Source organism: Rhinopithecus roxellana, chromosome 1, assembly GCF_007565055.1.
Source record: "Rhinopithecus roxellana isolate Shanxi Qingling chromosome 1, ASM756505v1, whole genome shotgun sequence".
NCBI classification, from domain to species: Eukaryota; Metazoa; Chordata; class Mammalia; order Primates; family Cercopithecidae; genus Rhinopithecus; species Rhinopithecus roxellana.
The window spans coordinates 85,576,414-85,590,287 of record NC_044549.1 but is presented as its reverse complement, the minus strand read 5'-3'; the positions used below and the strand labels follow the sequence as shown (position 1 = coordinate 85,590,287).

The 13,874-nt window shown below is 38.8% G+C and overlaps 1 protein-coding gene across 3 annotated transcripts in view; it reads right to left on the bottom strand.

Annotated features, from left to right (window-relative positions):
- The window catches only part of SYNPR (synaptoporin), a 342,216-nt gene that overhangs the window by 36,765 nt on the left and 291,577 nt on the right, over nt 1-13,874 (bottom strand). The window lies entirely within an intron of this gene.

The following is a 13,874-nucleotide window of genomic DNA, read 5'->3' as shown; positions in this document are numbered from 1 at the left end:
GAGGGAGAGGGGAGGAGGACCTTCCAGGTGGCAGGTAGCAGCTCAGTAGCTTTGCAGAACAAGAATTTTTACAGCATCTTAGGGAATGGCAAATAGTACAGTTTGGCTAAAACATGGAATACAGGGGATGATAGGAGATGGCTCTGAAGGGTATGTGAAGGCTTAGGAGAGCCTTGAATGCTGATGTGAGGAGAGAGGTTTTATTTCTATAAGCCAGAGATATAATGGCATAAATACAGCTCTATTTGAAACAATGGATTGGAAGAATGGAAGACTGGAGGAGGGAGACTACTCCATAGGGAGTCTCCATGAATATGCCCTAATGCCAACAATTCTTTCCTTTCCCTGGCCCCCTCACCTGCCCTGTTCCCATAAGTGTGCCAACTCTTTATGCATGAGGGTTTCATAAAGCCCAGAATCAGCCTTCTACCAACTGTATCTTCTAATCAGGAACACAAATCCTATGTAGTTTGGTCTAGTTTTTTCAATCTTGAATCAACTATTTACAGAATAAGTGAAACAAACAAACAAACAAAAAGCCAACGAAGACTGTGAAAGGGCTTAACTGGGGGTTTGAAAGGAGCCACCAGATTTATTCAGAAGCTCCCCAAGGCCAACTGCAGCAGGCAGGGTTGGATAGACTATTACCGCTTTTGCCGCTCCCTGACCATCTGCTGGGTTGCCACATACAGAACTGCAGGCATTGGAGATACCCCAGGATGAAACTCATAAAGAATTCCATTAAGCTAAAAAAAAAAAAAAAAAAAAAAAAAAAAAAAAAAAAAAAAAAAAAGTCACATGGGATTTCTGTATGTTTGTTTTTTCTTCCATTTTTGGCCAGAGGATCTGCTAATGGTTTTGAACTTCACTTTTTGAGTCTCAGTGAGAAAGGATACTGCCAAAGCTGAGGGCATGCAGAGCCCAGCACTGGGCCTACACTTGCATGGCTGTTCAGATTCATGCCCATCTTGGGGATGTCTCCCTGATAATTTACCTGACTTCTGTGTACTTAAACACAGCTTGAATTAAATTTGTGATGTTTCCTCAGTATCTCAAGTTTCAAAGCAAATGTTTCAATGTCAGGCTCCTTAGAACAAGTTATTTTTATTTTAGTTTTTTTCTTCTCTGGGAAGAAAATTACCTTTGTAGGTCTTTGGGGGAGATCTCTTCTACAATAACATAAGATTTCAGGACTGGGGGTATAGTCAGAAGTTGGAATTCAAAATTTTCACTCATATAAGAGGTCACACATTAGGGATGTGTTTAATGTGGAAAAGATTAGAAACTTCTGCCTTCAAAATCAGGAAGATAATCAACTTCTGGGTTTTTATCTTAAGGAAACAATTTAAAATGTGTGTAAAGTGCAAGGCTAATGGCTTATAAGAGAGCAAAATTCAAAGCCATGTAAAATTCTAAGTCCAACAATAAGAGATTGGGGAAATAATTCATTTTATCTCAATATAATGGAATATTGTGCAGTCACTACAAAGGGAAACAGTTAAATAATACTGAATATAAAAGTACTACCAGAGTTACTTCATCTTACTCTTTCTTGGTCCTATGAATAGATAAAGAAACTGTTACTAAGCATCTACTATCTGCTTAGCACCTAACAATTACACTAGACATTTGTTACTTAATCTCCATTAATAATCTTTTGATGCATAGGTGCTTATAACATTTTATAGAAGAGATAGAAATTATTTAGGTCAAGATTATTTGGCAAGTATCAGAAACCTAAATCAAAGCAATCACATTGGGAAATTCAACCACTGACATAACTGGAAAGTCTAGAATGTGCTGGCTTCAGCTGTGGCTGAATTCAGGGCCTCAATTTCTTCTTGGTAAGCATTTCTCTCTCTCTCTCTCTCTCTCTCTCTCTCTCTCTCTCTCTCTCTCTCTCTCTCTCTCTCTCTCTCTCTCGCTTTCTCTCCCCTTGAGGATCTGCTTATCTCTGCTCAGCTTTATTCTTTAAATAGACTCCTTCTACATCATGGGCAATGTGGCCACTATCGACTAGACCGACATATTCCTAGCTAAGTAACTCCATAGAAATAAGAAATTCACTTAATAGAGAAATTCAAGAGGGGACTTTGATTCCTGGCTTGAGTCACTTGACCTTATAGGTATCAAGTGAGGCACCATGATTGAGCATCTGCCAGGACTGTATAAGTGGGAGAGGGTGGTTCTCTCAAAGAAGGAACTTGTGTATTTCTTGCTACTGTGTCTCCCACCTGTCTTGTGCACAGCAGATGCTCAATAAGCTGATAGATATTTTTGGGTTTTTTCTCCACTTCCAGGTAAAAAATGAGTTGGCAATACAGCACTGTGGTGAAGAGCATGTCTCTGTATCACACTCAATGTACAGCACTATTTAAGTTACTTAACCTCTGTAAATTGGATTCAACATCTGTAAAATGGGAATAATAATAATTGCCTTAATGGTATTGCAGAATTAACCAATATAACTTCTATTTTATTTAATTCTTGGCCTGTGGAAAGTGCTCAGGAGTAAGTGGCAGCTCAATGGCATTTAACCTCACTTTTCCCAAGCCTCAACTGCATTTTTTTCTAAGTTCTTTTTTCCACGGTAATACTTTCACTTTTTTCAGTCTTGCAATTTCTAGATTGTCAATAGTCTGCATTATTTTCTGCCCATAGTGGTGACTAGCCAATTGGCTAGTGAGCCAATAGGCCACAAATAAGTAACTCTTTGCAATTCAAGCTTAGCTGTCTATTTCTTGAGACAGCATATAAATTGATTAGATGTTTCTTAGATATTTGAGAACAACGTGGAAGAGCATTCTAAGTTGCAGATCTCAGATAGCTGGTGGAACAAAGGTGAGATCACTCCTTGGCCAATCACCCAAGTATTTTCAATAACCTTGTCCCTCATAAGGGATTCAGATCAGTTTTACCTGCAGTCTCTTCCTACCTGTTCCCAGGGCAAATTCTGAAGCATTTCTTTGCATGGATCTGTAACTTTTATTAGTGCCCTGCTAATCAGCAATGGAAATGAAGATGTCCAGCTGGGGAAAGGGCTAACTTTGTGCCAACTGTTTGAGAGTCTAATGAACTGTGAGTATTAGAGCAAGACATTCTTAAGCTGCTGAGACCCCCAGTGAAGCTAAAGCTGTGTGTGTGAGTTTGTGCTTGTTCTGGATTCAAGGAAATAAATTTAGCAACTAGTAAGGATGCTTGCCATCTTGGGGGATGGGAAGGGGAAGATCTCACAACTTTCAAAAAATGATAGGAGAGTGAAAGTCTGAGACTAGTTTCTCAGCTGGAGGCCCCAACCAAATTTCCAAGTTTCATCCTGTTACACTATTGTGTTCTTTACACTCTTCCACTATTTTCAGAATTGCCAGCTGGTAAGGGATTCAAGCTCCTGTTCTCTGGAGCCTGGTTGGCTGATTTAATGGAGCAGTGCTCTCTCCCCTCTTTCCCTAAAGCATGAGATCTGAGTGCCAGAGTGGCAGTGAGATAGCTGAAGAGAGGGGAACAGAGTGATGGGGAAAAGAGTGAAGCTACACATTAGGGCTGATTGCATTTGTCTATAATGACAGCAGCTTATGCTGCGTTTAGAGGCTCAGAGAAGAAAAAAATAATAAAAAAGAACATTTGATGTAAACAGGGCAATAAGAAGCCTTCCAAGCATTTCTCAAGATGAGAAAGTCAATAGAATGTGTACCCATCCACTTGTGTTTCAGCTGATCAGTCCAATGAGATTTAATAAACACCAGTTACAGAGAAAGCACAGTATGGACATGATGGTAGATAATCATAAAGCTGATGAAAATAATTACTTGCATTAATAAGCACCTCCTGAGTGCCTGGTGTTGTTCTAGTGGCTTTATGGGTAATAGCTCACTTACTCTGACCAACAACTTTATAAGTTAGGAACCATTAGTCTCTTCATTTCATAGATGAAGACTCAGAAGTATAGAGCGGTTCTATAACCATCAGTCCAAAGTCATACAGATGGTAGATGGTGGTACTGAGATTTGGGCCCAGGCAGTCTGATTCCAGAGCCCAAATTCATAATCCCTCCCCACTAATGTCTGCCCATCACAGATTTCGCCCTCAAGGGTAATAGGAATAAAGCAGATAGTTTGAGGCTAGGACCTAGGTTTTATTTGACTTCATGTCCCTAGCGCCTACAACAGAGTCTGGGATCCAGTGAGGCCTACACAGCCATAATCATTATTCTTGAATCTGAAAAAGAGCTTTATCTTACTATCAAAAAGGAAACACCACATGAACTTTTGTTTCATTGAAAAACGAAAAGTAAAACCCAGCAGTATCTGAGGGCACACAAGGAAAAATCAATACAAGATGAATTAGCAAAAATAAATTATGGATAGCTATTCATTAAATAGGAAAATATTTTTGCTCCCCTTTTTCCCTGATCTATACCACTTTGGGAGTCTACCACAATTACTTGTGGTGGCTGTAAAAGTTAAACTAGTGCCCAAGTTGCTAAGAAATATTTAATTGGCTCAAATTCCATAATTAGATATGGAGTCAGGAGCAATATAATGCTCCTGAAGTATTCTAGAAAAACGCAAGAGTTCTTTGATGAGTAATATCTAAAACTGGACAGGGAAATGAGGTTGACAGCATTTTTCTCTCTAGGATGTCAGCTAGATAAGAAGGCAGAGCTTAGGGGAAACAGACTATGAAGCTGAAATGTTTAGATTGGGCTGAAGAGTGTGTTTGTGTGTGTGTTGGAGGTAGCTAAGAGAGGGGACACAAGAGGACAGAGGACAATATGACAGCCAAAAGCTAGCAGTGAGGTTCCTGGACCCAGAGGAATGAACATGGTGAGAGGTACAGAGTTCCCCACAAGTAGAATTATTCAGAGAAAAATGAAGCAACATCTAAGCTAAAGTCAAGTAGACCTGATTAGCCTCTAGGACAGGTAACCTCCCAGATGGTGCCTCATTGCAGCATCCTCTGAAAGGGAGGAATGCTGTGTCCTCACATGGCAACACATGGATTTTGGGGGTCAGGGGCAGAATGTTATGATTTGAATTTGTCCTTTCCAAAATCCGTGTGTTGTCAATGTGATAATGTTAAGAAGTAGGGGACTTAAGGGGTCATTAGACCATGAGGGCCCCTCCCTCATGAATGGGATTAAGGCCTTTCTAAAAGAGGCTTCCCACATGTTCTGCTCCATTTCTCTTCTGCCTTCCATCACGTGAGGACACAGTATTCCTTCCTTCCAGATGATGCTGCAACAAGCCACCATCTTGGAGGCAGAGGCAGAGGGCAACCCTCACCAAGCAATAGAACCTGCTGGAGCCTTGATCTTGGACTTTCCAGCGTCCACAACTGTGAGAAGATTAATTTCTGTTCTTTATAAATTACCCAGTCTCAGGTATTTTATTGTAGCGGGACAAACTTAAGACAGCGGCAAAGGGTTGAGTCGGGGCAAAATTGTCACCCCCTCCTCCATCTCCATAGGACAGGAGTTGAAAACCCCTGGTCTGTCTGAGAAAGGAAGCCAAGTTTTCTCTGGGTATGCCAGGCTATGGAGTAGACACATTTCACATTTCAGTTTGTTTTAAATGAAAGATAAAACACATAGGAAAGACACACTGGGGTTTTGCTAAGTTTCTGCAAGACTTTGATTTTCTAACTGAATGAGGAGTTCCCTGGAATGTAAGGAAATGTGACAAACGTGGATGGAGTTGGGACAGACATTTTCCACCAGCCCCCCAAAGGCACAGACTCCAGCAAAGGATGAGAAGAGTTGTGGGCTCTGGAAGAACCATGAGTTCTTTAAGCAGCTCACTGCCTTTATTGAGGCTACAGAACTACAGCTCATCTTTTCATTAAAGTAGCTAATTAGAGAAATGTGGTACCAAATACAGTGGCAATGAACCTTCATTTAAATTGTAATTAAGAATTCACTAATCGTCAAAAAGCTGAAAAAGAGCTGAGGATGTGAGATTCGATAAAACATCTAGAGAGTACACTGGGAAAATTTTGAATGGATTAATGTATTTGCCTTCATCTGTGCTGTCAATGCTGAGAGAAATGTACTTGATACAAAATTTAGAGTGGTTTAGATTGAGTTCATTTAAGGTGAAGTCCATATGTTTTCACATGATCAACATTTCTGATTTCAGAGAGTGAGGAGGTGAGACACACACACACACTGGACAGGCGCGGTGGCTCACACCTGCAATCCCAGCACTTCGGGAGGCGGAGGCAGGCGGATCACAAGGTCAGGAGTTCGAGACCAGCCTGCCCAACAAGGTGAAACCCCGTCTCTACTAAAAATACAAAAATTAGCTGGGCATGGTGGTGTGTGCCTGTAATCCCAGCTACTGGGGAGGCTGAGGCAGGAGAATGGCTTTAATCCAGGAGGCGGAGGTTGCAGTGAGCTGAGATCGTGCCACTGCACTCCAGGCTGGGTGACAGAGCAAGACTCCGTCTCAAAAAAAAAAAAAAAAAAAAAAAGACACATCCCCACCCCCATCCACCACAAATCAGTGTCGGATTCTGATAGGTGTGTCTATGACTAACAACATACACATACACTTTTGGGGCTTCAAATGATATTATTTTTATCATCAAATACACTGTTCCTGGGGCAGAACTTCAAGAACAAGGCCCTTCATTTACCTTGCTCACCAACCTCACGATGCTCTCGAGTTGTCTTTACGACAAGTCCACAGCCACAGAGACCTGGAGAGGGCGTGCCCTCACTTCTAGGCAAGATTATATACCTCCTCCTCTAGGTTACCAAAGCCCGTCTACATATCCCTAGCAAGCCATTTGTAGGAGAGTTATAATGATTTAATAATTCAATAATGTTCCTCAGCAGACTAAATGCTTTTAATTCTCCCATAAATACACGTTGCTTGGCCTGTTGATGATACTTATTACCTATTAAAATAAAATAGACATGAAACGGAACTGACATAAAGAGGAGAGAGGAGAATGGGGAGAGAAATGAGGAGAGAAGAGGAAAGGAGAAGACAGAGGGGAATTGGGGAGAGGGAGAGAGCGAAGGGGAGAAGAGAGAGTGCTTTCTCAGCATTTTCTGTATAGCTCAGAGACTGCAAAATCTGATTTCTGTATCTAATTATACCCAAACAAAGGTGTAGCTGATAGGAAAGAGCATTTGATTATTTGAGCATCCAGCTCTGTATCTGTCTCTCTTGTTTTCTTCCCTTAGTGATGGCTCCAGCCTATAGTTCAAAATGAGAAACCTTATTTTGTTTGGGGAAATTAGAAGTCTACCTCCCAGTCATCTAATGGAGTGAGATTCAAGAAACACAAAGGTTAATTGGATGGTTCAACCTAGCAATTGTGATCTTAGAAGTAGTCCTGAGTTAAGCTCTATCCTTGGGGATTTGGGGATAAGAAGGTGCTTGGGATAGAAGGACTAGAGGAAGATAGAACTGTGAGAGCAGCAGTCAATCAAAGGAAGGCGCCTGCAATTTTCCTTTGTGGGACTAAGGGACTACCCAGTAATGGACAGGAGAATAATTGAAATTAATGATAATAATAGTGCTGCAATCAGATACCATTAATTTATCACTTACTGTGTGCATTTCCCTGTGTAAAGTGCTTTTCAGGCATCAACTCTTCCTTTCCCTACTGCACTCATGTGATGTGTGCATTATTATTGACACCATTCTATATGTGAAGTAACAGTTTCTACCTGTTAAATAGTATTTCACACAAGAAGATTGCAATTCAGCACCCCATAAATTAGCCACTACCCTGAAGATTACTGGACTAACAGTTCGTGCCCTTGCTCTGCTATTAACTTCTTCCCTGACAACAGCAAGGTTTCTAATGTCCCAGGGACTTATTTTCCAATGTCTAGTGATCACTAAAGAGGAATTAAATTGAATCTGCAGAATAGGGCTAATTCTCATTGCACTACTTCACTCCCAGGATTGTTTTGAGGCTAGATGGGGAAATATGAAAATATGTGGAAGGCATTGGGCATGAAACAAAGGTGAGCCATGATACCACTGTGTGCCTGCCATTGGTAAACACTCCTGGTCCCATAAACTGCCTTGGGTCAACCTGGTCTCCTTTATGGGAGGACAGTTTGAATAACATAGCCTCTTTCTTTTACACAAAATCTTAAGGTGGGTATCAAGATTCTTCCTAACTCCCAGAGAAGTTACTTTAAGCCAAAACTCTTGCAATACATATTCACTGAAACACGAGATGGTATTTATTAATATGCTCATTCTTAGAGCATTCAAGCATTCTGTCAGCCTTGTAAGATAAGTTGCTTTTAAAAATCTACTTTACATTAGTATGGAAGGAAACTAAATCCTCATTATTAGACTTGCGATCTGAAAATGGCTCAGAACATCCTGTCACAGTAACCTAGGCAGGAGATTGGCTTTAAAACTAGACTTTAAGGAACATGAAAAAATGATATAACCTGATATGACATTTCAATTTCACAATCATGCGCCATTCGCATGGCCATTTCTGCTTCCTGAGAACTGATATTTATTTATCTGTACAAGAAGACATTTACTGTAGTGACATACAGTAGCTGGCTGATTTCTTTGGCCCAATTTCCTCACTATTACATCATTCAGCATCATTAACACTTGTGTTACTTCTAAAGGCATTCAGATCCTCATTTTTACTTAAAGGTGGGCAATCTTGTCGTACATATTCAGTAGAAAAAATATTTTTCAGTAGCCATTGATAAGCTTGGCTCCAGTCTGCCTGAAACTGCTCACAACTGCTTGGAAATGCATAGGAACCAATCCTGGTAATCTGTGATTCACAATACACATTTATCCTGGCCATTTTAAAGTTTGTTTTCCCTCATTGGCATCTTCTATTTGCAAGTCAGATAAACGGCACTCATAAGCAGAACCCTCTAGTAGTTCTAGTAAGACAGATGCATGACTGTCATTCCATAACTCCAGATGGATTTTGGAGGCAAATAAAATAAAATCCTCCATGACAGTCAAATGAGCAAAAGAGCCTAGGGATTATGAGATTGACTTATTTGCTTCTAGAGTAAAACAATACCAATTTGTCTTACCTATCTCCACCCCTCTAACTTCTATAGCACATTGGCTATCAGGATCTTGGGCCTCTTGCATGGTGGTTATGAATTGTGCTCTGGATTTGGGCCCACACTCTGAACCTTCTGCCTATAAGTGATGCAACCAGGGAGAGTTGGTAACTTTTCTAAGCTTCGCTTCTCTCATCTATAAATATGAATAATAATATAAAGCAGGGTTGTCTTGAGTATTAGCTCAACACAACACACAGTAGAAACCCAGTCAATATCGGTTGATGTTATAGTTATTATCGTCCTTGTCACTTCCCTACAACATTAATTTTATTTGTGCAGGATGTATAATGTCATGTCCCAGAGGACTATAAATTGAGATGAAAATTTGTTAATTTTCTGGATGTGAAATACCTTGGAAGGGTATCTGATTTCTTAAACTGCTTGAATTAGTTTATGTTCACCTATTACAGCAATTTTGTAGTTTCATGTTCAAAGTTTGACTTCAAGAATCACAAATTACATAATTTTTTTTTTAAGTGTGTGTTTGGTTAGAAACAAAACAACAACAAAAAATAGATGGTAACCAAAATAAAGTTGCCCAAATAATGATCAGTAGTTGATATGGTTAGGCTTTGTGTCCCCACCCAAATCTCATCTTGAATTGTAATCCCCAGGTGTTGAGGGAGAGACCTGGTGGGAGGTGATTGGATCATGGAGGTGGTTCCCCCCATGCTGTTCTCATGATAGTGAGTGAGTTCTCATGAGATCTGATAGTTTTATAAGTGTTTGGTAGTTCTTCTCTTACTCACTTCTTCTCTCTGCGGCCACCCTATGAAGAGGTGCCTTCCACCACGATTGTAAATTTCCCGAGGCCTCCCTAGCCATACAGAACTGTGAGTTAATTAAACCTCTTTTCTTTAGAAATTACCTAGTGTCAGGCCGTTCTTTATAGCAGTGTGAGAATGGACTAATACAGTAGCCATCTTTGTGAATAAAGAGGATAGGTTTTAAACAAGCAAAATTATTGTGAACATCTGAACAAATGCTTTTCTAGTATTTGAAAGTTTTCTTAAGTATGCACCACCCTCTTGAGACCTTGCTCACACTGTGAATTTGCTTAAAACTGCTCTTCACAAATGGTGTCATCGCACCTCTTACTTCCCCAATCACAGCTTCATCATGGTGGGATTTGAATCGACGTGGTTTGCTCTTTGCAGCTACAATGGCGTCCTGCTGATCTACATGCAATCTGCCTCTGTGACTCCTATGATTCAGGCTCATTTTTAAATTAACTTTTATCTGCTAAGTAACGAGCACTTCGGTTTTTTAATATCACAGAAGTTTCATCTAGGAGACTTTTCTTTTTTGATTATTAGAATTATCTCTCTCTGTTCCTTCCTCCCACGACATAATAAAACAAAACCTACCATTGTATTACACAATTCAGGATTTCATCATATCTTGCTTAATGGGAAAGACTGTTTACACAGAGATAAAGCAGCATGCCTTTACAAGATGATTCTATATGAGTAGAATGTGGTTTTATATAACAAAATAGTTTTTTTCCCCCACTTTATGTGTGGATTAGCTGTATCAACTTCTCTGTTTAGAAGTCAGGATATTTCCTCAGACTTAAAAATTCTGTAAGTGTGCTTACATGGGATCCAGAAATAAACATGCATGTTGGATTTATGGTATATGCATGACAATCTCTTAGGTATGTCCATCTGTACATCATGGTGGGGATAAGCCCAAGTTTGGTGACTCTGTTAAAGACATTTTGAAATCATTAAGACTATTAACTCAAATTTGAGATAGAAAAAAATAAAATAAAAATAAAAAAACACTTGCCCAAAGTTTCAAATTCTGTTTCGTTACTCTTTTTTTAAGTTAACATATTAAAGTGTTGCACATCTGAACATTTTCTAGTCCCTTCAAACTTAACAAATTTCTAAAAACAGAGAATTCTCCCAGTTATCCTTCAAAATTTATTATTTTAAGGTTCAGATCTCTATAATAGAGATTTGCGAAATTTATTTTACTCACATACTCTCTAAAATAATGTAAAAAACTATGTCCCTAGTTGTATAAAGTCGGCATCTAATTTTGTTTTTATTGAAAGTTCAAATAGCTGCAAAGAATGTAATTTCTGGCATATTGAATATATTAGACTGGGAGTGGTGGCTCACACCTAATCCCAGCATTTTGGGAGGCCAAGGCTGGTAGATTGCTTGAATCCAGGAGTTTGAGACCAGCCTGGGCAACATGGCAAAATCCCATCTGTACCAAAAAATACAAAAAATTAGCTGAGTGTGGGGGTGTGTGCCTATAGTCCCTGCTACTTGGGAGCTTGGGAGGCTGAGGTGGGAGGATTAATTGAGCCCAGGAGGTGAAGGTTGAAGTGATCCGAGATTGTTCCACTACACACCAGCCTGGGTGACAGTAAGATCCTGTCTCAAAAAAAAAAAAAAAAAAAAATTGATATTTAAAATAAAATTATTGCATCAATTTTTAAATGTATCCAATGGAACAGTTACTTGATATTCTGTTATAATTAACAGATACTCTCTTATAATTAACAAGTTATTTAATAGGTGGAAATTTTATATCTTCCTTTTGTTCTCTTTGAATTTGTATTTTTATTATACTTCCCTCACAGAATTATAGCATGATATAATTTTTTTTCTGGAAAGCATATTATTAATTACACTATTTTTTTTTTTGGCCACAAAAATACATATACACATTTAAGTTAACTGCTTAATTACTTGTGATCCTAAGACTTTAAGTATTAAATTTCTTTTAGGTTGGGTGATCACTACAAGTATTATTAATGCATAATTTTCCAAAACAACAAAAATATATTATAAATTTAATATGTAATTATTAAATTTAAAAAGTAGCCAGATACAGTGGCTTATGCCTGTAATCTCAGCACTTTGGGAGGCCAAGGCGGGAGGATAACTTGAGTCCAGGAATTTGAGACCCTGTCTCTGCAAAAAATGTGATGCAACCTTGTCTCTGCAAAAAATACAAAAATTAGCTGGGTGTGGTGGCATGCACCTGTTGTCCCAGCTACTTGGGAGGCTGAGGTGGGAGGATCATCTGAGCCTGGGAGGTGGAGTGAGCTGTGATTACACCACTGCACGCCAGCCTGGGTGGTGGCATGAGACTGTGCCTCAATAAAATAAAATAAAAAGTAAAAATTGTATTGAAAATTTACAATTCTTAGATGAATAGGCTGTTTTAGTCCATTTTGTATGGCTATAACACAGTACCTGAGACTGAGTAATTTATAAAGAAAAGAGGTTTATTTAGCACATAGTCTACAGGCTGGGAAGTTCAAGATTGGACAGCCACGTCTGGTGGCTTGTGGTGAGGGCCTTATGCTGTGTCAAAACATGGCAGATAAATGAAAGGGGAACTGGGTATGTGGGAAAAGGGATAGAAGACAAAAGAGGCTGACTCAATTCATAACAACCTGCTCTCACAAGAACTAATACAATCTTATGAGAACTAATGCAGTCTCTCAAGAAAGACATTAACTCATCCTAGTTATCTAACCGGCTTTAGAAAGCACTGCCTCCTAACACTGCCACATTGAAGATCAAGCTTCAGCATGAGTTTTGGTGGGGGATAAACCATATTCAAGCCATAGCAGTTAATAAGTAACTTTTTGACAAATATTATTTATTTACAGAATAGTACATGATTCAGCATAAATTTCATTTCCATTTTTCCTTTTTTAGATGTAAATGCTGAGAAAGCTTGCTTGCATAAATGAGAACAAATGGAGTTTTGTTACAGCAATACCATTTATTACTTTTCTTTTTGAGTTATAGGTCCCATATCACACAGTAACCTGTTATCAAAAATTATTTTTTAATGATCAATCAACTGATCAGCATACTAGAATTTTTAATTTTATTGAAAGCCCCAAAATAGTAAACCTCCTTATATCCAAAAAAGTATATTAGTCAGGCATCAGAATCACTCACTTTTGTCAACACCAACACCAATATTTCAATGGTCCCCTTTTCAGTGTCCCAAATGTTTTATATTCTGTAAATGTACTGTGTAGTAAGACTTGAGTTGGTAAATAAGGATAATTTTCTTTTGTAAAATGGGAGTAGTTGATTAAGAAAGACGACAGCAAAATCTTTTCAGATACAGGACATTCTCAGGAAGATAGGGTTTGGGCAAATGCACACGTAAAGGGTGAAATTTAAAATTTATTGCCTTAAAATTATCCAGCCTAGGTACCCTCTTAAAGGTTTTGTGTCCCCCTAGGTGTATGTGTGTTTATGTTTAGAAATGCTGGGCTATATTAATTTCACTCATATGAGTCCTTGGACCATTGTATAAGTCAAGAGAAAGTGAGGTTTAGGGCAAGGAATTGGTAGGAAAAAGACATAGATAGATAGATATACAGAGATGAAGAACTCCATTTTCAAACTAAACAGTTATTAATATATGTCCATTCTATATTCTAAGGGAATAACATATTTCAAATAAGCACAGGTCACACTGTCTAAATAATCAGAAAAATAGTTGACTAACTCCATAATGCTGGAATTATAAATAAATCTACAGCAAGCTTCACTGCTCTTTCCTTGATCTCATGCGATTTCTAAACATTTATTTCAGAGGGGTTTCTAGCAAGTCAGGTGATATTTTCCCAGCACAGGAGCACAAGAGATTGAGAGACATCATGTTTTTGTTGTGGCTTCAAGAGATTTGGATAAAAAAGAATGTGATTTCCTTTCAAACACCTACCCCAAGGGCTCAGGTAACTCCAAAGTCCTTCAAGCATTAGTAAAAAAAAATTAGAAGGAACAGAAAAAGTTATTTGAAA